We start from the raw sequence: 27,104 nt of genomic DNA on the forward strand, positions 1-27,104 counted from the left end.
ATTTCCATCTTTGTTCTATTTTAGTAAGTAAGAGGAAATTGGTTTTTATTACTTATGTCTGTAATATAATTCTTCCATCTTCATATTCTTTCATAAAATATATATTGAGGGCAATGTGAAAATTGCAATTATATATTCAAATAACTGTGTTGTTTTTCAACTAAGAGACAAATGCTGCAAAAACTTCACTGTCATCTCTCAAAATATACAGACATGGAGTGGCTAAAAATGTTTGTTTGAAACAACAAATTTGACATATGAAAAATGTTTAGGTGGCAAGGTATCGTAATAAATACAACTGCTGGTTGAATGGAGGCGGCCTGTTAAAACTGGTTAACTTGTAATAAAAATGATTTTCAAAACATTTGTTATATGGATTGGTCAATAACTTGAAGCACAAAATAAATTAGTGCATGCAAATTTATTCACAGTTTATAGTACATTTTGCATGTAATGTATGCAATTGGGATTAGGGGTATGTCACAACAATTCATCAATCATTTTAAAATTTATTATTTTCTTGGAACCCCTGGGTGGCTCAGTCAGTTAAGCATCTGCCTTCAGCTCAGGTCATGATCTTCGGGTCCTGGGATCAAGCCCTGTATCAGGCCCCCTGCTCTGCTGGTCACCTGCTTCACCCTCTGCCTGCCACTCTCCCTGCTTATGCTCTCTCTCTCTGTGTCAAATAAATAAATAAATTCTTGAAAAAAAAATAAAATAAAATTTATTATTTTCTAGCTAGTATCTTAAAAACGAATAAGAGTACAATGACATAATTGTTTCCCTTAGAAAATCATAAGCATCTGAAACTGGAGGGCCAGAGATGAAAACAAAAAAAAAAAAAACAAAATGAGGAATTATCTTCAAAATTACAATATATTTGACAAGTCTTTTATTAAAGTACTGAAAGCTAGAAAGAAAATTTGTAAAATCACAGACTAAGTTGCAGAAGTCCAATACATCTACTGAATGGCTGCTAGATACAATATACTGTGTTAAGAACATGGAAGGCAGAGAGATGGATACAGCTTGCAGTGATGAAGGTGCTCCCAGCTAGGAAGCTGGAATGTACTCAAGAGGAAAGCTAAACAGAACAATAGGCAACATAAAAATGAAGCAGTGTTACAAATTATATTTTTAGCTAATGTAGATCAGTAAATGGCCCAGAAATTCAGAAAACATGTACAAATCATAATATGCTGAATAACATTAAGGTTAAAATTTAAGGTAAAATCACTCTGATTTTTCTTAAACTATTAGAAAAATCTCATGGAAATATTATTAAAAGATGCCAGTATAGAATGGCTATCTCGGATAGAATAGTGTCGGCTCTTTGCTTGAAAATTTCTAATTAGCACCACGGCAACATCAAAAAACAAGTCTGAATCTCAAGCAAGAAGGCCCTTAATGTGAAAACAGAAGGTCAGTATCAAGTCACTAAGAAGTCAGGAGATGGTTCCTTGCCTCCTTTTTAAAAACCCATGTCCTAAATGCCATTTAGAACTTACTGCCTTAGTTTTTCAACAAAATCCCCTTACTAATCTGAATTTTCTATTTTCTATTTCTATACTTGATAATGTTATTATATGGTATTTCTTGGTCATAGGCAATTTTGTGTCTTATTCATCTAAGTTTTTTCTTATTTTTCCGGCAAGCTTGAATGTTCCTCAAGGATTAGGATGATTTTCAATTCCTCAAATTTCAGTAGTTCTTTATGCTGGGAAGAGTAACTATTATTTTATTAAAGTCAGATATTTACACTGCTTTTGGACACTCATATAGGACATTAAGTGTTAAAGAACTACAAGGGTTACCACTTGGGTAATTACTGTTTGTAAAATGATTACTTAACCAGGGATGTATATACCTTTCGTCTAGGTAGGAAACTGATTTTTAGGATCACTGACTGGAAAGAGAATTCAATCATCAAAGCAGTGGTTGGCTCTGAACTAAACTTACCAATATTTTGAACAGTCAAATCAGTAGTCCAAACAGTAAAGCACATATATGATTTTCCATCAGAAATCAGATTGTGCAGGGTGCCTGGGTGGTGCAGTGGGTTAAGCCTCTGCCTTCCGCTCGGGTCATGATCTCAGGGTCCTGGGATGGAGCCCCACATCAGGTTCTCTGCACAGCGCAGAACCTGCTTCCTCCTCTCTCTCTGCCTGCCTCTCTGTTTACTTGTGATGTCTTTCTCTGTCAAATAAGTAAATAAAATCTTAAAAAAAAAAAAAAAGAAAGAAATCAGACTGTGCAACCTTACAGCATTTTCAGTAAGTCTTATCTTCCTATTTCTTAAGCAATTAGTGACTATGAGTTCTTTTTTTTTTTTTTTTAAAGATTTTATTTATTTATTTGACAGAGAGAGTTCACAGTAGACAGATAGGCAGGCAGAGAGAGAGAGAGAGGGAAGCAGGCTCCCTGCTGAGCAGAGATCCCGATGCGGGACTTGATCCCAGGATACTGAGATCATGACCTGAGCCGAAGGCAGCGGCTTAACCCACTGAGCCACCCAGGCGCCCGTGACTATGAGTTCTTAAAAGAGAAAGAAGAAATAAGAAAATATTCATGTTTATTTATTACTTCTGATATTCAAAATATTGGATTCCTTGATATACTTGGCACAAGATATATATATATTTTTTTTTCTTCTTGCTGGACTTAGATTAATTATAAAGGATTTAAATATGAAAATATAATAAACTGTATATGTATTTTTTTTTCAGAAGAGATAACCTTGAGAGGCTTTGCTAAATCTCTCTTCTCTCTGGCTTCATTAATATATAATTGACATATAATTGATCAATCTCTTAATTATGCATAGGAAATTGTACAAAGCCAGAAAAAGAGAGTTCTACTATTCTAAGGACATTTAGATCTCTTGATTTCCTTGGAGCAGTTATCAGAATAATATAGTCGGCTTTTCTGTTGAGATACTAATTGGATGTACCCTTCCCACACCAAATACAAAGGATTTTTACAGGTAATGTTTAACAGTACTTTCCAACATTGTTAGGTATGACATACATGCAATCTTTGACCCAGAATATTCACTATAGTGGGGATTATGGCTTCCTTATAATCTTTTGTCTTATGTTTAAAATGATACTTTTCATGTCTCTGCTTACTCAGCACTCAATTATTAAGCTTTCATATTTCATATTTTAGCTAGTATTTAATGTTTTGTTATCATAAAACATTGTCTGGAATACCACCAGACAAACCTGAGTCATAAGAATTCTTTTCTAATCATTATTTTTTTATTTTGACCCAGAAAGTAACAATTTTATTTAACATGTATGCAAAACCTTTAAAGGTTATTATCCAAAGGGAAATAAATATAGCACAGAAAAACTTCACTAACACACGAACCTCCATTCCCCCACTAGACTATAAAGATGCATTAGAATAGAAATAGTCACTGTTTCACATACCACTCAATGATAGTGTGAGACATATAACAGGTTCTCAATAAATAAAATTTAAATAAATAAATGAAAATGGGATAAAAATAGTTGGCTGTCTATAAAGATCATGTTTTCTTGGTCACATGTAGCCGTTGCTTAAAATATCTTAAAAGAAAAAGATTTAAGAAGAGTTAAAAAATTATAAATGAAATAAACATGGCTATTCACTTTATCTTACTTGCTTTACAAATAAAATTATGACAATACTCAATAAAATTACATTTGGACAAGGAGGAGAACAAAACAGCAAGGACGAATATTTTGATAGGTTATTAAAATAATGACAAGGTCCAGTATAGTCAGAAGAAATAAGGACTCTGCTCTTCTGGTCAGCAACATAGAGCAGAGGATTATCAGTACACATTTCTTAGAAGAATGAAGGAATAAACAAACATGCAACTTTCCATATCCCCAATGCTACCTATCACTATTACAGTTATTCTAAGTGTACATTTTGTCAAAGATGGCTAAAGTACAGTCAATGTACTCTATCTACAACTGCATTTAGAAGGCAATGGTAAAACAATTCCAATTTGAGTAGCAAGAGGCTTAAATCTGCTACTTATTCTATGTCATGGGATATCCCAAGCATTTTGGACAGCAGTGTGTGCCTCTGAGAAATGTCATGGTGATTTGCTTAGTTACTTCTCTATACCAAATACTTCTCTATAGTTACTTCTCTTAGTTACTTCTCTCTATCAAATTGTCTACTCTTTTGGTTTCAGTGCATCCTGCTTCTCTGTAATATATGTCTAATAAGGGAGTATAATAAAAATGCAGAATAATAGCACCTAACCTAATTATAACTGAGATGTAAGAATTTTAAGTTCTTGAAATTAAAAGTATCATAACATACAAGAAAAAAGTATCCTGACTATATATTGTACTTTAACTACTGATGATTTTTCTGCTGTAAACTCTCACATATTTATTATAGATATTGAGAAAAAAGGAAAAAAAGTAAGTAAGAAGCAAATATAAAATCATCATCTCTGATGATATCTGTTCCTAGTATTTTGTTTTATGGCTAGTCAGTCTCTCATGTACACTCTATTTTTCCATACTTGAATCATAATTAATACATAATTTTATATCCTTATAGCTTTTATACTCTATTCTAAACATGTACCAGTGAATTCACATTTTAATGGCAATATCACATTAAGGTCTGTGACTGTTCCATGATTTATTTCTTTCCCCAATATCGGCTATTAATTTATCTCCAATTTGTCTCTATTATAAATAATATTTCAGAAAACATCCTTGTGCATGAATCGCCATGTGAATCCTTGCTAACCTTCTTGAATAAATATATAGGGTAGTAGCTACACGGTCAAAGAATACAGATTATTTACTATTAAGTGACAAATGAGAAGATGATAAGAACACCTTTCATTTCTTTTCTGGGCAAATGTTATATTTATATAAATAACACAATTTATATGGTGCGCCTGGGTGGCTCAGTGGGTTAGAGTCTCTGCCTTCGGCTCAGGTCATGATCCCAGGGTCCTGGGACGGAGCACCACATGGGGCTCTGCTCAGCAGGGAGCCTGCTTTCCTAACAGGGACAGAGAGAGTCTATGCCTGCCTCTCTGGCTACTTGTGATTTCTGTCAAATAAATAAAATCTTAAAAATAAAAACAAAACAACTTAAAAATAAATAAATAACAAAATTAATCTTTAAAGAGTTCAACAGAGAATCCTCTTGCTAATATATCTTAAGGTGCTAATGTGGAAATACAGAAAGGAGTATGAGTCTTCAGTTATTATTCTATGCTTTTTGTTTGTTTAACAGAAAAAAAAAGAAACATAGTTTGGGAATTAGGAATTCATTTCAAGTACATTATATAACAGAAATTGCCTACCAGATACTTAATAAAAACAGAGCAATACTGTACGAAATCTAAATGGAGTTAAAAGTTGTCAACAAAGTAGACTTATCTGAACACTTCTATTAAGTGAAACCCAACCAGGTTGTAAAAAGTTAAACATAAGGGAATAAAATGTATAGAACTCACTCATATCAAGGAAATGCTTTGAAATATTCTCAACCAGAGAGTTGAAAATGATGTTAAATTGCATAAACCACCACCTGCAACTGCAAGCTATATCAGTAAGTTAACAAATATGTGTCTCTAGGTATCTATTCCTATGCAACATGTAACAAATCAATGGAATAGACCTCATCCAACAAAATAGCTATCATCAAAGTCTGCTTGAACCTATGTAATGATATACTCTGGGATATTTCCAAACTGCCGGTACAGAAAATGACAAGGGATACATCATGGACAGAATGCAAAAAGCAATAAAGAAAAAAATAATAAAAAGGAATAAAAACTCAGAATTAAAAAAAAAACTTACAGAATGAGAATATCACATTGAAACAAAAGAAATAAAATTTTTCAGCCACGTTTCTAGAGTCTTACAAAATCATTAGGCATGATGCTATCATCAATAGCAATATTGCTTATATATGCCAAGAGATTATATGTATATCATCTTATTTGTTTCCTAGAATCTTCCTCTCAGCTACACAGAAATGCACTTGGACTACTCCACATAAGAACAAACAAACAAACAAAAACCCCTAACATGTACAGGTGCTAGATTATCTGGCCATGGTGACAGCTAGTAAGTAGCAGAACCAGAATTCAAACCCAGCTGTTCTCAAACTCCAGAAATAATTCTCTCTCTCATATGTCAATTTCCAAAACAAAGGAAAATGTAGGTATAAATATTTCAAAAGCAATAAGTAAATCAGTAGCAAAATCACTTATGAGCTTGTGTTTGAATAAAGCATTTGGAGAAAGCATATCCCTCTCATTTACAAAATAACAAATTTCTATATTTAGGATTGTCTAAAAATAGTGGTTAGTAGCTGATCTAATTCAATAGTGCAAATCAGGCAAAATGGCAACTCAACTCTTCATTGAGGTTTAATGGAATTGGTTTTGGTGATAATAAATTCAAGTAGAATTAATCTGGATGATCTATACTTTTTAAAAATCCATAAGGCTACAAAAAATCTGAATGTGCTCTTTCCCTAACAATTTCAGTTTTTCACGAAATACCAAAATGCTAAATTCTATGTTAGAACAATAATAGGGGGTGCCTGGGTGGCTCAGTCAGTTGAGCAGCTGAATCTTGGTTTTGGCTCAGGTCATGATCTTGGGGTCCTAAGGTAGAGCCTCGTCAGGGTCTAACCTCAGCCAGTAGTCTGATTAAGATTTTTCTCACCCTCCCTCTGCCCCTCCCCTGCTCACAAGCATGTGTGATCTCTTCTCTCTCGAAAATAAAGAAAATATTTAAAAACAAACAAAAAGTGTGCCTAGAGGCCTCAGTCAGTTAAGCATCTGCATTTGGCTCAGGTCATGATCCCAGGGTCCTAGGATGTATCCCCTCATCAGACTCCCTGCTCAGTGGGGAACCTGCTTTTCCCTCTGCCTCCCACTCGCCCTGTTTGTGCTTCTTCTCTCAAATGAAGAAATAAAATCTTAAACAAAGACCATAAAATCTCAGCTCACAAATGTTTATAGCAAAACACCAAAGACTTTTCATGGACCTGGTGTGCATAGCACATATTACTAATTATTTAATAAGCAAAAAATATGTATAAACTCATGCTGGAGAGAAGAGAAATAATGGACCTGAATATATTTTCTAAATATCTATTTTTTTAAATTTTGTAATAAGTTTAGCCATTCAAATAAAACAAAAAATATCTTCTCCCTCTCTCTCACACTGCCCTTCACCCCACTCATGATCACTTCTTATCTCTCTCAAATAAGTAAATACAATCTTTAAAAAAAAAAAAAAAAAAAAAGCCCTGTCTGAGAAGTTGCTATTTTGCTGTTTTTTAATTAAAACTTTAAAGAGGAGTAGTGGAGGGTAGGGGTGAAGCAATAGAGGGTATAGTTCAAGGTTCAAAAAAGCAGAGTCAAAGACTCTAAAGTGGAAATGCAGGATTCATGGGTGTGCAACTTGTGTAATTGTACCTGACCCCATGATAAGAGTCCACTCTCGGTTTAATGCTGTTGCATTTTTCAATTCTTAATAAGTTTTGAATAAGGGCCTTTTGGTTTTTCACTGGGCCTTGCAATTATATAAATGGACCTGAATGTTGCCCATTCTTAAGAAATTTAAGTGAGAATGATGATTGAAGAGGATGTGAATCAATCAGGTAAAGTAGAAAAGAAAGGGCCAAGTCATGTAGTGCTTTGAAAGTCACAAAAAAGTTTGGATTTTGTTTCAAATGTAGCAAGGAGTTGTTCAAGATGGTGTTCAGCAGGTGAGTGACATGGTATTATTTGCATTTAAAGCATTCATTCTAACTGCAGAATGAAAAGGGTTCACCATCTGTAATGTAAATAAAGTTTTATTAAAACACACATGTAGGGATGCCTGGGTGGCTCAGTTGGTTGGACGACTGCCTTTGGCTCAGGTCATGATCCCGGAGTCCCGGGATCGAGTCCCGCATCGGTCTCCCAGCTCCACGGGGAGTCTGCTTCTCTCTCTGACCTTCTCCTCGCTCATGTTCTCTCTCACTGTCTCTCTCTCAAATAAATAAATAAAAATCTTTAAAAAAAAAAAAAACAAAAAAAAAACACACATGTACACATTCTTTTATGCACTATGACTAGTTTCATGTCATGATAGCATAGTTGCAACAGAGACTGTATAGCTAAATATTAACAAAAATATTTATGATTTGTTCTTTTAGAGGAAAACTTCACTGACCCCTATATTAGAAGAGTTCAAAACAGAAGCAGGAAAATCTGTTGGAAACTTTAGCACTAAAAGAGTTTAGGTGTTCCTAGTCAAGAAGTGGAAAAACATTTGATAAAAGGCAGCAGACTCAAGACATATTTAGTTGGTTTAATGAAAGGATGAAGTGGTTAGACTGGATGTGAGCTGGGGTTGAGCAGCTGGTCAGTAGATGATCCCATTCAAATAGGTAAGACTGGGTAAGTATTATGGGATTTGGAAGAGGAAATTAAGAATTCTATTTCATACATGCAAGTTTGAGACACTGTATGAGAGGTCAGAAGGAATTGTATTCATGACAATAGAAACCCTCAGTCCTAAAGAAAACAAGGACAGATGTAAGTAATTGGTGTCATCATCAGAGAGATGCAACCACAGAAATGGATAGCATCTAGAAAGAGAAGAGAAGGCTGAAAGTAATGGAAAACAAAAGGAAGTATGATGTCTTGGAAGTTAATAAGAACAGAGTTTCTTAATAAGGAAAGAGGTACCAAGAGTTTTAAATGCTGAGAATGGGTAAGATGAAGACCCAAAGATATTCACTGGATTTTCTAATAGGAAGACACTTTGTGATTTTCTATGACTGTTCTACCACTGGGATCGAAGCAGAACACAGAGTGGAGAGGGTGAAGAACAATGGGAAGGAATGGAGGCTGAATGGGAAGGCAAATTCTTGGAAAAATGTGGAAAGCAGGAAAGTAGGACCAGACATGAAAGCAAAGGGAGATGTAAACCAAGCTGTCTGTGTGTTTCTGTGTTTGCAGGACAGGTTTATGTGCAACTGAATGCAGAATGGAAGGGGATCAACATTAAACAAGTTGTGTTAGAATAGTGTGATGTTCTAAGCCACAGCTTTCCTGAAGGCAGTGGTTGTTAAAAATCCCAGTACATGACAATCTGAGTGTGTATCTAAAATAGGTAATTTACAAAGAAACAAACAAACAAAAACTTCAAGAGTAACAAAAGGGAAAACAGTCCATTAGATGTTGAAGATGGTGATATTAAAAGAGCCAGACAATAGTAACAGAAAATGTGAGGCTGGTACCAATGTCCACACATTGTTGCATGAAGAACAAATGGAACAATATTGGCAAATAGCCATGAAAAGAAAGAGGGTGGCTTAATCAAAGTGAAGGGGATTGGGAGGCAAGGAAGACACTAGGCACACCTCTTAAATCTGAGATGCCTGTCTGTGTGAGAAGAGCATTCCCCAGAGAGAGTGACGCAGGAAAGGAAAGTCAGCGAGGGGAATGCATCCCACACCAGGGGCTGTGTAGGATCTTATACCACGAGCACTTCCACATGGAAGGGTTATACCACACACTGTTATCACATCCCTTTTCATTTGCATAAATCTTTGTGTTAGAAAGTGTTTTCAAGCAATGATTGTTGCTTCTCCCTACTTCCCAATGAGGTCCATGAATGGGAGGCATTGTTATATCTCTGTTTTACGGACAAGGTAATCTTGGGATTCCAAGACATTAAGCAATTGTCAAAACTCTAACAGCTGATTAGTGGTGAAGGTAGGGAGGGTATCCTGAATCTTTGCATTGAATGTGGGAGAAGAAAGAAGAAAAGATTATGGATAACACTGAAGTACAAAATCTGAGTGACTGGGAATTTACATTTTTTAGCAACAGAATTAGAGATGTCAGGAGATAAAATTTTAGCTTAGGAAAGAAAATGATGGAATGAACTTGAAGCATGTTTGCTTTGAGCTGGTGGTCAAATTATAGAGTTCATTACTTTCTTTTTGGAGAGAGCACTCTAAACCATTTCTTACAAATTTTACACAAATATATTGTTTTGTGGATTAACATCATTATGTATATTTCCCAGATTTAGGATTTGTTACACCTTTGCAATTTCACAAACTCTTAATTATAACTACATTAAAATTCAAATTTTAGAATATGAATATATTTAAGTGTGTTCTGCTATGCTATTCATTTATTGTTTATTCATTGATTTACCCATTGACTATATAAGCATTTCTCAATAATTTATTTTGGACTATATACTCTTTGAGGCACAGGAGATTCAAAGATTAATCTGACAAACTTGCTATTAAAGAACTCACGGTCTAGTGAGCAAGAATGATATTAAAATATTGTACATTTTACAACTGTAAAAGTTGTACAATTGTAATATTGTACAACTGATCATTTTTTATTGTACGTTCGAAGCATGGACAGAGATTAGCTGCTTGGGAAATACCTCATAGAAGAAGAAAGATGTTAACTGAGTAAGAAAAGATTAAGACCCAAATTAAGACTCCATGAACAAAACTCTCATTTCTATCCTCATTCCTTCCCTCATATGTATAAGGCGGCCTAGCCTGGAGTGGTATGCCATAAATACTTGCTGAATGTAGATGTGGCAAGGGGGTATGGCAGAAAATAATTTAATTGGAGGTGTAGTGTAGTAGTAGTACATTCAAAGAGATAATATCCATTTACCTTTGTCTATAATTTATCTATTCCTAATGGTCTCTCTCTCTCTCTCTCTCATGACTTTATTTTTTAAAGTAATCTTTGCACCTAACATAGGGCTTGACCTCACAACACTGAGATCAGAAGTTGCATGCTTTTCCAACTGAATCTGCCAGGCATCTCTCCTTTGTTACTCTCAATTGGAGTTCAGGGAGTTAGTTATATAGGAACAGATAAGCAGACTTGGGATACATATTAGACAATGCTCACTGTGGTTCTCAAAGTCTTATCTGAGGGATGTCCCCAAACTGTGAGCTCCATGGATACCATAGAAATACAGCTTGGTGTGGCTTTTTTTTTTTTAATCGCATCTACACATTTTATTATTTTACAATATAGTCTCACTTCCTCATCATTTCTATACCTTCTTCCGGTTAGTAATTTGTTACTCAGAGTAAATAAATTTTATTGAATCTTAATGTTTATTTTATATAAACCAGTTTTCAATGCATACTAGTTTATTTATTATGAGCCTTTTTTTCTACCCCTCAAAACACTTTCAAATTTCCATAAATAGAAAAACCAACATTTTTTTAGAAAAATTAATTACTGCAATCCAGTTTCCCAGTTTCTCTATTTTGTTATTATCATTATTTGAGAAGAGGAAGAGACTGCTGAAACGAGAAGCACATTTGTTATAAAGATGTACACCCTATATGATTGCCTACAAAGTTTACATATCACAAATCATGTCTGTTAAAATTATACACACATATTATATTTTTTCATGTTTTATATATATATATATATTTTTAACATGCTACTGGTTCTTTTTCTTCTTGAGTAGCTATATTATCTAAGTTTTCTTTAATGCACACACATTTATTTTGTTAGTTAAAAAACAGTAAAAGGCTATTTTAAAAGTAATGTATTAGAAATGGACTAAATATTTGTTCTTAAAGTTTGGATTTATTTTATCTTTTATTTTATTTTTTATTTTTTAAAAGATTTTATTTATTTATTTGACAAAGAGAGAGATCACAAGCAGTCAGAGAGGCAGGCAGGGGCGGGGGGTGGGGGGAGCGGGCTCACTGCTGAGCAGAGAGCCCGGTGTGGGGCTCGGTCCCAAGATCCTGAGATCATGACCTGAGCCAAAGGCAGTGGCTTAACCCACAGAGCAACCCAGGTGCCCCAGTTGTTTGGATTTGAAAAGAACATGCCACTTTACATGGTAAGATATGCAATCACTTTTTTAACTTCCCTTATAAAGTATGTGAAACTGCATGGTATTTGCTTTATGGACTTCAATAAAACTAGAGACGTCTGGCACAATGCCAAGAAAAGAACCTGTTTCACATTCAAATTTCTGCATCATTGAGAGTGGAATCTTGTGCACTCTCCTGGAGAACAAACACAGTCTTTGCTCTTTCCTGTGTATGATCATGAATCATTGAATTTCCTTCCCCAGTGAGGGAGGAGCAGCTGCCCCTCTGGTTCACAAACCAGATCTCACAAACCTCTGGTTATACAAACCAAAACGTGCAGTGAAGCACAGAAAAAGAACTATGTAACTCTACCACATGAGCCCAGATAGATGGATTAATAAATAAATCAATTTACAAGGTAATAGGAAGTGAAAAAATACTGGTGTTACAGACTCATGGGTCTCTTTATACTAGTCAAGTATGGATAGTTGTTATGGTAATAAGCAAATGGAGAAATGCAACGTCATGCCTCTGCCCTATTCTCTCCTTACATGGCTAGCATATTATGATGTGCACTCAGCTCTATTCCTGGTTCTCCTCTATCCTCACACTTATTTTTGTTTTGCTATTCCAATTTCATTTAATGTTAAGTTTCTGTATTTGGCTCTCCTTGTAAGCTACCTCAAAATATTAATATTTCTACCCCCTCCCCATTTAAAAGAGAATGTCACACCAAAAGAAACCTCTGGGAGGGGAGAAATCAGCAGCTACCTTTGCCAACAACTACTTCCTTAACTATTCACCTTAGTGCCTTAGAATTAGGTGCCATTCATTATTTGAAAACACAGTAGATGTTTTCCAGCAAATTTATATAATCTATAGGTAGCAAGAGCACACACAGTCATATTGAACTTTTCCTCTGCATCATGGAAAAACTTTCAAAATAGAAAAATCGCCAAATCTTTTCAGTCATTCAAATCTACTTTGCTATATCCTCTAGTTGTAATATCAGTTTCATTTCATACACAGCTTAAGCTTAAGCAGAACACAAAGATTTGCTTGCCTCTTTGAACTAAGTACAGACTAGTTCACTTCAGATATTTTCCAGAAATGATATACATTGTCATGATCAAATCACAGAGATAATTTGTAATAGATTTCCTTTTCAAGCCCCGAGAAAAGAAAATATAATTTCATCTAGGCTTTCTTCATATGCAAACATCATTTGCATGCTTGAAGAGTAAAGTCTTATATATTTATGTTCAGAAAATATTCTAAAAAAGTAACATTTTTCATTTAAAATATTTAAATTTTATAAAGATCTCTCAGCTTATCTAAAGAGAAGATAACAAAGAATCAACATACAAATTAATATGAAAAAAATTTTTCAAGACACATTTTCTTATACCCTTGACTTGACAAAGCTTCCTTTGAAAATCAAATCAAATCAAGCTATTGGAGTATCCGGAATATTAACTTTCCCCTTGAGCGCTGGTTCCTGGCAAGAATCACTTAGAGAGTTTGCAAACAGTATAAGGATGTCGTGCAACTTTTGGCTCATGTTATATACTCAAGAGGCATAAATAATTTCTATTAGTTATGTATGAGAAAGAGATGCAATCAATCAAAGCTGAAGAAAAAAGAAACCTCCGGTATTCCTTCATAAACTGCCCATTAAATATCAAGATGTGATTTCAGTCTGCAGTTTGCATTCTTCTGGATATCTGCGCAGACACCGCAACTCAGTGCAGTGTAAATTTTCAATATACTGGGTGAGAGGAGGGGGCACAAAACATTTTGAATAAACAAAATGTGTTCTCTCATAGGAAAAAGGTCAGGGCATTTAATTTAGGGGGACAGGCGACATGGTGCTAATCCCTGATTGAGATGCAGAGAAAAAAAGAAATTGAATAGCCTTTTTCCCAAAGCCCAGTTTATAGTTTACACAAAATCTGTTTGAACATAGGACCTCACAATTAATATTTAAATTAAATAATCATAGATAATATTAGCCTTTTTGTGGTTGGTATAATTGAAGTTCTGTGCTTCCATGTGCATCTTTTTGGGTAAAATTCCTGTACATATTTGACTCTTAATTTAAAAGTGACGAAGATTCTCTACTTGATCAGACTCCACCAACGCACCTCTAAACTCGTTTTCAACTGGACTTTACTTTTGAGCGTTCTCATCCTTTTCTGCATTGTCTAATTTGAGCAAGAATCCTGTGAGGTCAATTTAACCAGAATCCCCCATCCTCAATATCTCATCACTCTCAAGAACCAATCAGGTTGTTCATGTCCTATCATCTGCCAGGTAATATCTGATCACCTTGGCCTACCTTCACAAAGAATCCTGGTAGGTCAATTTGAACAGAATCTCCCATAACTACTGATGTGTCCTCTTGACAACATTCCAACTGACCAACACTGCCTCTCCACCCTTGGCTCTAAATTCTTATTTTTTCTTGCTATATTTGGAGTTGAAGCCAATCTCTCTCCCTACTTCAAAACCCTACTGCACTGGCTGCGTTATCTATTGGGATAGTCCCACTAAATAGAGTCCAAAATTACCATTCTTTGACAAGTGTCATGGATCAGTTTTTCGTCAACACAAGTAGCCCACCAAAATAGCAATTCTAAATGTGTTTTAACTATAATCATTTTCCCAAAAATGCAAAGATGAATTTATTGGTAGGGAGCTAATCCTTAAAATTAAATGTTAAGTTTATGGATAACTTCTAATAAAGTATAGGGAAAAATAATATCCAAATTGGCATGAATTTTTCTGAAAACTTTTTCTTCTCCTGGAAAGGTAAAAGTTTTAACCTTGAAGCCCTTATAGATTATTCACAGTCCAAACTCTTTCTCTTGATATAAATATTTTAAATTATTACTTCTTTTAGATAATAAACCATTAAACGCTGCTTATACTTTTATAAGCAAAGAGAATATGCATATATGCATAACTTACAAGCCTTTTTAAAGAATGCTATAATATTTAGATTCTTGTAAAATAAATTTAAACAAACGAGAAATTTAAAACTGGTGGCTAATGTTAGTACCCAACACAAAACAATCAAATCTACCACGTTAGTAGTGACCTTCATGACAATGAATAATCATATAGTTTAAAAAAAAAATCTACATTCCCATTATTTCTGAAATCTCCAACCAGTTAGGTGCTACTACTAATTCAAGACTTCATATGTAGTCCCATGTAGTCAAGACCAAAGAATTTCCTTTATGTCATAGTTTTGAATTACCTATAAATATTGTCCTGGATGCATTGCATGAGTTGGATCCTACAAAGGATGGAGGTATCAGAGAGATTTCAAATATTTCCACTTCTTGTCAAAAATCTTATCAAGTCTAGAATCAAAAATGTGTATTGTAATCTGTGTGTAGGAGTGTGTATGGGTATGTGTGTGTGTGTGTGTGTTAAACAAAACTCTTGAACCTTTCATTCCTAAACTTGGCTACAATTCTAAAGCAATTTCATCTCCTGTTGTGGCATCTTTACAGGCCTAGACACAAACAGTAACAAATCAGCTACTTTTTGCTGCAGATGGACTTCTGTAACCAAGGTTAACTTGTTCCTTGCTGTTACTCTCTCAATATCAATAAACTCAAAACTACTTTTAACTAAGATTTCCTTTTATATTTGTTGTGAGAATCTTACTGATACAAATAGTTGATATTTTTTATTACACTTGTAGCGAATTACGTAATTGAAAATAAAATTGAGAATTCATTAAAATTTTATTGTTATCTATCTTTATGCTTTTGTAGTCATCCAAGTTGAACCCTTAAATTAATATATTTTTATCTCTCAATTTGATTTCTGAAACATGAACTACTGTTTTAAAAATGTTCACATATGAAATAACTCACATGTTCATTGTGATTGATTAACATATATTTCAAAACCAGAATATTGCTGATAGCAAAATTCCAATACTTCTTTTTTAAAGATTTTGTTTATTTATTTGAGAGAGCAAAAGTGAAAGAGATGACAGAGGGAGAGAGAGAAGCAGACTCGCTGCTGAGTAGGGAGCCCAATGTGGGGCTAGATACCAGGACCCTGAGATCATGACCTGAGCCAAATGCAGACTCTTAACCAACCCAGCCACCCAGGTACCCCAATTCTAATACATTTTTAAAAATCTGTTTTGAATAAGCATATGATAGTTTTTAGGGTAATATTATTAGAAGATGGCTATTTACTACGAAATTGCAATTATTTCAAACATATCTAACTTTATCCATATTTTCTGGCCGTTTCAGGAATTTTATTTTTCCTGATTAGAAACTCCCTTTGTTCCTTTTTCTTGGCAGAACATACCTCACTGCCTAATTTATTACTATAAACAGAATTCCAAAGAGAAATGTTGTTTAAGATAATATAATATATATATTTTTTACTTTAAACATTTAGGTACATTTCAATTGCACTTATGAATTCCAGACACTGATCAGAATTTTCTATTTACAATGATGGCTGAATGTAATACTAAAAATAATAGGAATACTGTATTATTCCATACATACCTAGTACTACTAGCAACATGGTTAGCCTCATTTTTTTTTAGTAAAAAAAATTAAGTAATACAAATTCTATATCCCTTTTTTCAGCTACCATAAAGAACCCAAGATAACAAGTGTCGCAATTCATGATCTGAGTAATACAAAACCAAACCTATAAAAATGTAACCATAACATTTCATGTATGTCCAAGATTTGACTACTGAACAGATATAAATAATGAAATAGTAAAACTCATTTGTTAATTGAATAATGCATACTTTTCATGAACTTTACAGTAATATTATTTGAATTAACTTCAGTGTTTACACTGATCTAGTACCGTCTTCCAGTACTATGTTCATGATTGTACTAATTGTCCACACATAAGGCACCTTGAACCTTAAAATCAAGTCCAGTAGTTCCAAAGCCCAGCTGCAGAATAGATTCAATTATAGATCAAGTTAAATGCTGATGCTGAGTCTCCACACAAGCCAATTAAATCAGAATCTCTGGTGATGGGCTCCCACATCATTATTTTCAGTTTCCTAGGTGATACTAATGGATTAAGAACTCATGATGTTAATGGGTTGAGAACTGGTGATGCAGTCTCAAATATTCTTTTTATAGATGGGAAAACAGGCCTAAAGAAATGTAAACAGCTTTCTGAGTAAGCATTGTTAAAGTCTCCCCTCCCACCGTCCTCATGTCTAAGTCAGAGTCTCCCAAAGAGCCTGAACAGCTGCGGAAGCTCTTCATCGGAGGTCTGAGCTTTGAAACAACCGATGAGAGCCTTTTTGAGCAATGGGGAACACTTACGGACTGTGTGGTAATGAGAGATCCGAACACCAAGCGCTCCAGAGGCTTTGGGTTTGTCACATATGCCACTGTGGAGGAGGTGGATGCAGCCATGAATGCAAGGCCACACAAGGTGGATGGAAGAGTTGTGGAACCAAAGAAGGCTGTCTCAAGAGAAGATTCTCAAAGACCTGGTGCCCACTTAACTGTGAAAAAGATTTTTGTTGGTGGCATTAAAGAAGACACTGAAGAGCATCATCTAAGAGATTATTTCAAACAGTATGGGAAAATCGAAGTGATTGAGATCATGACTGACTGAGGCAGTGGCAAAAAGAGGGGTTTTGCTTTTGTAACATTGGATGACCATGATTCTGTAGACAAGATTGTCATTCAAAAATACCATACTGTGAATGGCCACAACTGTGAAGTAAGGAAAGCGCTCTCTAAGCAAGAGATGGCTAGTGCTTCATCCAGCCAAAGAGGTCGAAGTGGTTCTGGAAACTTGGGTGGTGGTCGTGGAGGTGGTTTTGGTGGGAATGACAACTTTGGTCGCGGAGGAAACTTCAGTGGTCGAGGTGGCTTTGGTGGCAGTCGAGGTGGTGGTGGATATGGTGGCAGTGGGGATGGCTATAACGGATTTGGTAATGATGGAAGCCACTTTGGAGGTGGCGGAAGCTATAATGATGTTGGCGATTACAACAATCAATCCTCAAATTCTGGACCCATGAAAGGAGGCAATTTGGGAGGCAGAAGCTCTGGCCCTTATGGTGGTGGAGGCCAATACTTCGCCAAACCACGAAACCAAGGTGGCTACGGTGGTTCCAGCAGCAGCAGCAGCTATGGCAGTGGCAGAAGGTTTTAATTCCTGCCAGGAAACAGAGCTTAGCAGGAGAGGAGAGCCAGAGAAGTGACAGGGAAGCTACCGGTTACAACAGATTTGTGAACTCAGCCAAGCCCAGTGGTGGCAGGGCCTAGATGCTATAAAGAAGACATGTTTTAGACAATACTCATGTGTATGGGCAAAAAAACTCGAGGACTGTATTTGTGACTAATTGTATAATAGGTTATTTTAGTTTCTGTTCTGTGGAAAGTGTAAAGCATTCCAACAAAGGGTTTTAATGTAGATTTTTTTTTTTTTTTGCACCCATGCTGTTGATTGCTAAATGTAATAGTCTGATCATGATGCTAAATAAATGTGTCTTTAAAAAAAAAAAAAAGAAAGAAAGAAAGAAAAAAGAAATGTAAACTTCTCTGAAATCAAAATTACTAAGAGACAATGCCAGGAAGCTTAACCAGGGTCTTCTGATTCAGAGCATGGTGTTAAACATAGAACCAGCTTTTAATTTTTCTCACTGCTCTACTGGTGACTTACTGCTTGCTCTCTCTCTCTCTCTCTCTCTCTCTCGCTCTCTCTTTGCTTTGATAAAGCTAAATATATCATCTCTAGTTCTATTTCACTTATTTCTCTTCTGATATTTTCTTCTGAAAATAAAACAACGGTCCTAAGATTTTGGAATAAACTTGGTATATTAGAGTTCTGCAGACAAACAGAAGCAATAGGGTTTGTGTGTGTATGTGAGACAGAGAGAGAGAGAGAGAGAGAGATGGAGAGAAAGAGAGGGAGAGAATGAGAGGTAAGATACACTGTAAGGAATTGGTTCACGCAATTCTATGGATTGAGAAGTCCCAAGGCCTGAAGTTGGCAAGGCAAAGACCCAGGAGATTCAATACATAGTTTTAATCTGAGAACCAGGAAAAGCTGATGCTACAAATTCCATCTAAAGCCAGCAGGCTTAAGAACCAAGAGGAACTGATGTTTTAGTCTTAGTCTGAAGGTAAGAAAAGACCACTCAAAAGAGCTCAAGTTGCCAGACCGGAGGAGTTCCTCCTTGCTCAGCCTTTTTATTCTGTCCAGGTTTTCAACTGATCAGATGATGCTCAGACACATTTGAGGAGGGCAATCTTCTTTCCTCAGTCTATTGATTCAAATGTGAAGTCCACTCAGAAAAGCCATCACAGACACACCCAGAACAATGTTTGGTCAAATGTCTGGGTACCCTCTTGGCCCAGTTATGCTGACATAAAATCAACCATCACAACCTGAACCCAGAAATTCTAACCCCCAATTCACAGACAGGTCCAACACACCATATACCTCACCAACACACTGTGTCATCAAGCTCTGAGCTCCTAGTAATTGCCCTGCCTCTTGATCTACCAATTCAGAATCGGGTAATATTTATCCTGCGTAGAATATAATAAACCACAATAAAGGGTCATTTGAGTTTGTATTCTTGCTTCTTTGACACAGACCAGGGATTGACTTCCCTTTTCATCAGATGAGGCCACAAAATCAGTAACCCTACTGACATGTGCTTAATGCACTGGGTTATGAAATATTAAAGATGATGATTCAGCTCAAGGTTAAACGTGCCTTGCATATAATAGGCATACAACAAACATCTGATTACTGAAGAAATAAATGATGCAACCTGCATTCTGGTTTCATATCTAAAGAACAGTCCAAAACTAAGCAACTTAGGTAAAGGAAGACTATTTTCTTCCACAAAGTACTTTAAGCAAACAAACAAAAATCCACGAAGGGAAAATATAAGCTTCTTCCATGACTTTTTGGCTGTTATGAATGGGGTATTAAGCTGAAATGTCAATTTTCAGTTTTCAGGAAAACTGGGTTTTGAAAAATTAAATGAACAATGCATTTACGACTTGAGAAAGAATGGGTTCTTTACATAAATCAACTGAAGTCCTGTGAATTACTTCAAAAACTTAATCCCCACCTGGAATCGCATCAAATTACATCCACCCCAAAGGACAGAAACTGAGATACATGATAACTTCCCAGTTAACAAGGGAGGTTACAGTCAATTTGAGAATCCTAATTAAGGCATTCTCTGTTCCTCTGCATCTTTAGCTAGCTTATCATGGATAGATGCATGCCAAGTGACAGCAAGCTGATCCTATGACATAGTATATGGGTATGGTTGGGATAATAAATGTCCAGATCAAGCTTGGAGTCTTCTAGCCACTTCTAATAAAGAGACTAACTGAGAATTGTTTGTTAGTTTTCCATGTACACACAAACTCAAAATATTAATAGAACTCATTTATTATTCAATGCTTTCTGTGTGGTGTCCGCCTATTTACAAGTATTGTATGACTCAATCATAACCACTCATTCTTTCCATTTTACAGATGATAAAATTGAGGCTTAGATAACTGAAGGATATACAGATCTTATGATAAGGTTACATCCCAATAAATACATCATTAGTCAGAAACATCATTAAGTCAAAAATCCATTTTCCCACCTAGCCTACCAAACATCATAGTTTAGCCTAGCCTACCTTAAACATGTTCAGAACAGTTACATTAGCCTACAGTTGGGCAAAATCATCTAACACCAATTCTATATTATAATAAAACATTGAATATTTCATTTATTTATTGAATACTATAAAAAAGTGAAAAACCGAGTAGTTTTATGGATACAGGATGGTTGTAAATGAATCAGTTGTTTACTTTCCTCATCATATGGCTGGGAGCTATGGACCGCCACTACTGTCTGGCAGCATGAAGAATATGAAACCACATATCACCAGCCAGGGAAACAAGTGAAATTCAAAATTTGAAATATGGTTTCTACTGAATGTGCTGAAGGGGTTCTGGATAGCCCCTTCCCCCACTCCCAGAATGTGCCACTTAGGCATGTGGATTATTTTAAACTGAAGAGACTTGAGACCCTGTGGGCTCAAGAGACACTTTTGTCCTTCCCATAACCACACAGAAAAATGTAAACTGGGGGGTCTTTTCCAGAATAAGAGTTATTAACATAGATAAATTTTATCTGAGTGACCCACTAATATGGTAAGGCAAACATCTAATTATCAAACACATGCTTTTCTTATCGCCTTGTGAGATGCATTTCTTTCCTCTGAAATCCCAGATCCCTATCCCCTTCTCCTTAGTTCAGAATGATATATAGACCTCATTTTGCCTGTCTTTGGAATTTCTGTGTTTATGCAGAAGCCCTGTATGGATGCCCATTAAATGTGACTTTCTCCTATTAATCTGTCTCATATCAGTTTGATCCTTAGTCCAGCTAGAAGGACCTTTGAAAAACAGAAATTCTTCTCCTTAATAGTGCGTTGTTTATGCACCATCATAAAGCTGAAAAATCTTGTTGAACCGTCATAAATTGGTGACTGTCTGCATCGTGTATAAACACTGAATCCAAGATTTGAACCATGATTTAGCTCAAATATCCAGCTTTTCCCAGTACACAGTATTGTCCTCTCCATTTCATGTTCTATCTTACCTAGATGCAGAGGCTCTTCTTTCATTCTGGTGACAGAACTGGCAAGACTTTATCAATTTAAGTGTAGCAGCTAGAGGTAGGCAGTCCCAAGGCTAATGTAAATCAGTTTATTTTTATGAATTTGGTTTAAAGAATTACTTTAATTACTTTACTTTTCAAACTCAGCAGATCTGAAACATTTCCCAAACTTTCCAGAATGCTAACAGAAGACAGGTACCTTGACAGCAATTTCTCCTTCTTTCTTTTAATGACAAAAAGTACAAACAAGGGGAAAGAGACTAAATGACAGTGGCTTTGTTTAGGTAAAGAAACTTCATTATGGTGTTAAAAAAATGACCTAGAAAGAAAAATGACTTTGACATGGCTTAATTAATTCTGTTGATGAGCCCAGGGAGGTGGGTATAATCCTTAATTTTATGTGTCATTTACCCAGGCCACAGGGTGGCCAGAATTTTTGACTAACCATATTTCTGGGTGTGTCTTCACAGGCGTTTCTGATTGATATTAGCATCTGAATCCATAGACCAAATAAAGATAGCCCTCACAAATGTGGGTGAGCATCATCTAATCCACTGAGGGCTTGAATGAAAAAGGCAGAAGAAAAAAGAATTCAGTCTGACTGAGCTGGGAGATTGTTCATCTTTTGCTTGGACTGGGGTTTACAACACCAGCTTCCATGGTTCTCCGGCCTTCTGGCTTGAACCAGAATCAAACTTCCAACTTTCTGGATCTCCAGCTTAGAGATAGCAGATGTGGGAGTTAGCCTCCATAATCATATGCCTCAATTCCTTACAACAAATGTATACACATATGTGTATGTATGCATATATATACATGATTATATGTGCTTAAATTAGTTATATATGTATAAATATGTTTACATAGAAATTATATACATGTAATTATATTATATTATATGTCTAATATATATATATTATATTATATGTCTAATATATACAGTTATATATGCATACATGTCTATATTATATGTCTAATATAATATATATAATATATATATTATATGTCTAATATATACAGTTATATATGCATACATATATAGATCTCCTTACTGGTTCTGCTTCTCAGCAGGACCCTGATGAATACGGTGGGATATAACAAATGAGTCAATTTATTAAAACTTCTATTTTTTTTTTAATTTGGACACAGTTGTTTTAGAGGTATATATACCTTCCCAGCTTTTCTGCAGGTCAGTTGTACCCAGCCAAATACATGATATCTATGACCATATGAGAAGTTCTAAATTCTTAAGTTAATAGTAATATAATCAGTATCTCATCATTGAATGACATTTTAAAATACAAAAAAAAAAAAAAAATTAGGTTACATCAAACAATTTATCACACCAAATTCTAGGGTCTTTTTTTTTTTTTTTAACCTTTCAAAACCAGTGAGGGGTGTGATTTTAACATAGTGCTCAAATAAAAATGGGATGTAGGAAATAATAAGCATAGTCAATCACTGATCACATTATATGTAATTCAATATATACTAATCACACATTTCATCTTCAAATAATGAACTTCATTCATGCAGGAAATTATTAATACTAACTTCACTGAGGTAGTAGAACTATTTATCTAAAGATTTATCTGAGAATAAAGAACATGGAGTCTAACATGCATTCAAAGGATTATGGTCTCACTTTAAATCTATGGTTCACTTTAGTATTTTACTCAGGTGTTAGGATAGCATCAAAATGCTGAAGAATAAATACTCCTGACAATTTAATCTAGAAACAAGAACCCTTACTCTAACAGCAACCTGAAAGGGCCATTTATTCCACTTCCTTGAACAGGTCTAAATTGAACTCACTACTTTATCAATCACCTCCAAAGATAGTCTAGAATTTTTCTGTAAAAATATATTCTACTATTTTTCTCTCAAAAAGTATGTCAAATTTTAAACTGCATTATCTTCTTTTTCCCTTAGGATCTCTCTCTTTCTCTCTCTCTTTCTTTTTAACTTCACATTTCTTAAATAAATTGTTCTCAAATTTGGGTGCATATTATTATTTGGGGAACTTCAAAAAATATCAGTGTCTGTGTTCCACACCCAAAGATTCTGATTCAACTGGTTTTGGATGCGTTTCAAGGATTTGTATCTCTTAAAGCTCCTTGGATGATTCTAACGCACAGTCATTGAAAAACACTGCTTACATCTTCTTGATGCAATACTTAGAAATATCTAGAGCAATACAAACTTATTAAGACAAGTATAAATAATAAGCACATGACATAGCTATATTCAAGTTCCAGCAAGAAAAAAAAAAGGATAATAAAAAGAAGTTTGTTTGTTTTTTAAAGTACCACACACTTAAAGTACCATGAAATAATTTCCAATATAGAGACTGCCATTAATCTCGCTCTCCTCTTCCTTTATGACCAGAAGCTTCCTGAACTACTTTTCTGTGGTCAAGACTCTGCTGCTTCTGTCTATAGCTAGTAAAATTTGTTTTTGTCGCTTTGAGTATCAGATGCTAACATTCAGAAAAACAAGCTGATACCTAGTAAAGCAAGTGTCAAAGGAATAATCACTGCAGCTGTTGCGAAACCAGATGCCCACTAGCCAGAATTACACTTCAGTAATTCTCTGGTCTGGTTGTACTCTATATTCTTCTGGGGAGCTTCCAGAAACTGCTGATACCCAGGGCGCACTGCCCCAGAGATCTGAAGTAGGCCCAAGAAATTTTGTAAAACCTCTCCAAGGGCTTGTTAAGTAAAGCCAGAGTGGAAAACCACTGAATAAGATGGGTTTGAAAAATCTAAAGGTCACACGAATGTGGCCAACTTATAATATTTCCAGGATAACAAAATCTGAAGAACACGTCCTCACTTCCTTATACACCTTCAACTATACTATCATTCCTTCCCTTTACAGTTACCCAAAGGTTGTTCTTCTTCATTTTGAACTTATTTTAACTCTGTAAAAAAACGAACAAAAACAGGGATTTAAAGTTAGGAGAGTACTGTGATTTGGTATAAATTCTCTAACACCTAGAGTGGCTTTCATCAGAGGTAAATAGATATTTGGGACTTTGAGCCTTTATATTTTCTTTAATTTATCTTTATTCTCAATTCTTCACAGTTTAGGCGTCAAAGATATCCCACATTTTTCCCCAGAAGTGAGAAAAATGTAGAAAACATAATGACAAATTGCAAAGCTTTTTCCCTTTCTTTTCAACTACCCAGGCAAAAAATTGTTTTTTAGTCTATATTAACAATAATGAAAGCAAACACAAATGTATGCTATCATTCTATAATGCTATATACCAAGACTATTCTAAACACCTTGCACATATTAATGCATTTATTCCTAATAGCAACCTAATAAGAAAAGTAATACTTTAGTTCCATTTCACAGATGAGAAAAGAGACATGAGAAAAGAGACATGAGAAAAGAGACATGAAGAGGTTAAATAAGCCTCTCAAAGTCATTTAGCAGGTAAACTGTCCTTTAAAGTCTGTGTTGTTAACTAAAATGCTATGATGTTTCTCTAAGAATTAAGATTTACCTTCCTAGAGTACACAGGTGATTTATCATATTATTATGTTTATAAGTAATGTATTTAATTTTCATAACCTACTGGGACAATGCAACAGAAACAAAATTTATGTGTAACAGTGATTTTTCTAGTGATAAGGTACTAGAAAATCACTATAGGGATCCTTTGGTCCTCAGGAAAATAGGTATATAATGTTGGAATTATCTAGGAATTAACTGTTAGAAAAATAAGTCACTTGGGAGACTTCTTCCAACAGAGTCATTTTGAATAAATTCAGGGAAAAATCCTCAGAAGACCTAGCATAAATAAGGTGGGAAGTTCAATTAGTTGAGGAAAGAAATGAGCATTAAAAATTTCTTACACTTCTAGGAAAAGTCCAATTGTTGGTTAGGTTTAGAGCTAGTTTTAAAATTTTAATCAATTCAGTTCACAAACAGCCTCTGTAACAACCCATCAGTGACAGCATTGGACAGTCGGCCAACCATCGGTAGACTCAGTCCAGTGGACAAGCTTCTAAGGCTTAGCTAACGCACCACTATCTCTTTCTTCACTCACCAGTGATGAGATCAGAAGTTTGTTTTACTCAGCAAGGTTGTGCATGGCCAGCATAACTTTCTTATTTCACGTTTTTAACTTGATCTTTTTTTTTTCAATATTTTAAGTAATCTCTACACTGAATGTGGGGCTCGAACTCACAACTGTGACATCAAGAGTCACATGCTCTACTGATTGAACCACCAGGCACCCCATCACTTTTTTTAAGTATTTATTTATTTGAGAGAGAAATAGTAGGAGCAGAGGAAGAGGGAGAGAGAGAATCTCAAGCAGAGAGCAGAGCCCCATGCAACGCTTGATCTCAAAACCTTGAGATCATGACCTAAGCTGAAATCAAGAGTCAGATGCCCACCCAAGGGAGCCACCCAGGCACTGCATTACTTTTTTGATTTTAGATACTGAGTAGTGATCTCTCCTCTCAGTAGAGGATACAATTAAATAGTTTTGCTTTAAATGTATAAAATTTAATGTTACTTAATTCCTAGAATACAACCAGTGACAGTAGCTCCAGGTGTATTATACGGGACAAGCCAGGTCCAGGGATAACATCTTGCCCCTTATGGCAGAGTGGCACCCATGGGCAAAGTATATATGAACCAAAAATGGTATGTAGAATGATGGGTCTACCCTGAGGACAACTTCTATTGTTAGACGGAAAGGTATAATTGTCCTTTTATGGATTCAATGTGGCCTTTAAATCATTCTAGGTGGGGGACATCTCAATGCATTAGAGAACATCTTTTGTTAGAAAGGCAAGCCAGTTTCCAACATTGCCATGACATGGTACTAAAAAGGCCCCTAGATGGCTCAGTCGATTAAGCATCTGGCTTTGCTTAAGTATTTGGTTTTGGCTCAGGTCATGATTCCAGGGTCGTGGGATCAAGCCCCATATAGGGCTCCTTGCTCAGCAGAGAGCCTGCTTCTCCCTCCCCCTCTACTTGTTACTCCCCCTGCTTGTGCACAGGCTCCCATTTCTCTCCTCATTTATTGTATAAGCCAGATACTACCCTTTGAATTATGTCAACCTTTAAGATTTGGGGCAATCCAGCAGGAAGGAAATCTTTAAGTGGTAATGGTAATAAAACATCCTGTTAATAAAACATCCAGGTTCTCAGGGTGCTTGGCTGGCTTAGCCATTAAGCATCTGCCTTTGGCTCAGATCATGATCCCAGGGTCCTGGGATCAAGCTCTGCATCAGGCTCCCTGCTTGGTGGGCAGCCTGCTTCTTCCTCTCCCACTCCCCTTGCTTGTGTTTCCTCTCTTACTATGTCTCTCTCTGTCAAATCAATCGATCAATCTTAAAAAAAAAAAAAAAAAAAAAAGACACCCAGGTTCTCAAACAAGAAACTAGAAAAATAAGAGATATTTATGCATTTTGCATTGCAAAGGAAGTTTATACTTGTGAACATGTAATTTCCATTTTATAATAAAAATCTCATGGCTCCTTTGGGTACCTTTAAAACTTATTTTCAATGAGAACTTACTTGGGAACCTATTTAGA

General features: G+C 35.5%; 1 protein-coding gene and 1 pseudogene across 2 annotated transcripts in view; one reads left to right on the forward strand and one right to left on the reverse strand.

The window, feature by feature from the left end:
* Positions 1-27,104, reverse strand: part of NAALADL2 (N-acetylated alpha-linked acidic dipeptidase like 2) — a 1,087,900-nt gene that overhangs the window by 610,396 nt on the left and 450,400 nt on the right. The gene's annotated exons all lie outside the window — the stretch shown is intronic.
* Positions 17,098-18,066, forward strand: LOC132010077 (heterogeneous nuclear ribonucleoprotein A1-like; annotated as a pseudogene).

The sequence above is a fragment of the Mustela nigripes genome, chromosome 2 (genome assembly GCF_022355385.1).
Source record: "Mustela nigripes isolate SB6536 chromosome 2, MUSNIG.SB6536, whole genome shotgun sequence".
In the NCBI taxonomy this organism is placed as follows: Eukaryota; Metazoa; Chordata; class Mammalia; order Carnivora; family Mustelidae; genus Mustela; species Mustela nigripes.